Source organism: Rhodamnia argentea, chromosome 2 (genome assembly GCF_020921035.1).
Source record: "Rhodamnia argentea isolate NSW1041297 chromosome 2, ASM2092103v1, whole genome shotgun sequence".
NCBI lineage: Eukaryota > Viridiplantae > Streptophyta > Magnoliopsida > Myrtales > Myrtaceae > Rhodamnia > Rhodamnia argentea.
In genome coordinates, this window is record NC_063151.1 from 14,692,966 (window position 1) to 14,695,384 (window position 2,419).

A 2,419-nucleotide genomic window follows, 5' to 3' on the forward strand; every position below is an offset into this window, starting at 1 on the left:
TGGGTTTTGGGAGAGACCCGCGATCATATATATAAAAGGGATCGGCTCGTTAACCCTCGCCCCGCCGGAAGGAAACGACCGACGGAGGGTCGCGACAGACCGGCGACTCCACCGGGGAAGAATTTAGAAGAGGACTTAAGCCGATAAAAATGTTGAGTGCTTTCTAATCCTGTTTTTGCGAGATGCTCTTGAAGATGAGGTAAGTCCACTAACAAAAAGTGTTAAATGTTAGTGCAGATGGGAGTTATAAGGGTTGGCGTCTGTGCTAACCATTTTTGATGCAGATATGGAGTTTTGGGTTGTTTGTTTATTTATGCAAATATTGAAGCGGTGTTTTGAATATAAATTGTTGTGCGTGTCTTGCATATTCTGAGGATCACGACACTGCACACACAAGCGCCTAAACCCGAGCCGCGAATCACCCTAATAGGTCGCCATAAATAGGGATCGGTATGCGAAGCTCTTGTGTTTGATTGCACTTGGGTTGACCATATTTGATCCCGCTCGCTATGCAAGATTGATGGTCCTACCCACTTGTTGTTTGATTGCGCTTGTGGGCGGCCCGTTGATTTGTATAGCGGGAGCCTTCTTAGGTCCATACCCGAGCCTTTTTGATTTCTTTAGAGTTGAACCTCACTTGTCTCATGCGCATGTGAAATGGATGGTTGGTATACCTAAAACCAAAAACCAAAAAAGAGTAACGCCGGTTGGTAAAGCTTTCTACCCTCTTTATTTTGAACTTGTAAATTTAAATTTTGCATATCATGCATTTTCACGACATATCATCACAATTTGTAAGATCGTTTAAGTGATCGGGGTTGAAGGTCAAATTTTCCTTTTTAGAATAGATGGCGCCCCGAGGTCGTGTTGATATACCCGACGTATTCACATGGGAGCGGAGGACCATTCGACGCGAGGACCGAGTACCCGCTACATTCCGAGTTTTCGGATTTGTTCACGGACGAGAGGTCAATGGACGGAACCGCATCCGTAGCGAGAGTTGCGATTATACCCGATGTGGACGATATTTGGAGCTCGAGCGCGAGAAAGAAAGAATTTGGGAGTTGTATATGAAATTGGCGAAGAAGCCTCATGCGACCAAGACGGCCCCAAAACACTCCCCGATTAAGAAGAATGAAGTTATCACCATACCCTCCGATGACGAAGAAGATGTCAAGCTTCCCGAGATAGTGGAGATTTCATCCGATGAGGATACCGTTCCGATTGTCTAGATTAGTACGACTTTGGGGCATTTTCTAGATTTTATTATATTTTGAGTCTATTGTGTACTTTCATCGACATTTATTTCTCCGAACATCTTTAGTTACTATCATGTTCTATCTCTTTCGACTTTATTGTATTAGACTTGTAAATTCCATGAGTTGTCAATTTGTAAGCGACTTTCTACCCCGATTACGCTTAAACAATCCTAATCGAATTACATGCCATCTTTGGGTGAGATTAGGTCCGTAGCTACCCTATTTGGCTAATGTGGGTCAAGTAGGAGTAGTTGACCCTCATGTTACCAAAAGATGACATGGAATTTGGTTAGCACATTTGCATCACATTTCATGCACATGCATATTAAATCCGTGGTAATTGACTTTAGGATCATCATTTTTGCATTTTAGATCATGGGGAATGGAGACATCAAAGTCATCCCAATACCGCGCAAGGAACTCGCTATATGGTGGGATCGCCTCGACATCGTGAACAAGGCCTACGTGGAAGGACGTTTGGGACGACTTGTAGATTTGATCAAAGTGGAATACCAACCGGCTCTCATTCAAGCATTAGCTAAGGCATGGGACGCACGCACAATGACATTCAACTTCCGAGGATTAGAGCAGACCCCTACGCTTGAGGAGTATACCGCTATTATCGGGGCCAAATTTGAAGAACGTATAGCTCAACCCCCTTTGGACATGGACTCCACTCGTTCGTTATCGAGTTTTCTCCGTCTTAAAACTTTTGAGATTGAAAAAGTTTACAAGTCCAATTCCAACAAGTTCACCTTCTCATGCCTTTTCGACAATTATTCCTCTTTACCCACCGAAACCGGTCATAAATCGGGAAAGGTGTTCATTTTGGCTTTCTTTGCATTCGTTCTATTCTCGACTTCTAGAACTACCTTTGACCCCTCCATAACCCATATAGCCAGACAGGCATGTTGTCGCTGTGATTATTCGTACATGATATTAGCTGAGACCTTCCTCTCCCTAAATCGTTCCAAATCTTCAAAAAAGGCTGTTTTCCAAGCGTCTAGCGGATTACTCCACTTGTGGTTCACCTCTCATATAAAGGTTTTCCAACTCCGAGTGGGGTGCTATGAGATCAATGAGCACGTCCACCCTCTTAGATCCTTCCTTAAGTGTCAATCCCTTGTACCCAAATATTCATTTAAAAAGTGGGTTGAGCT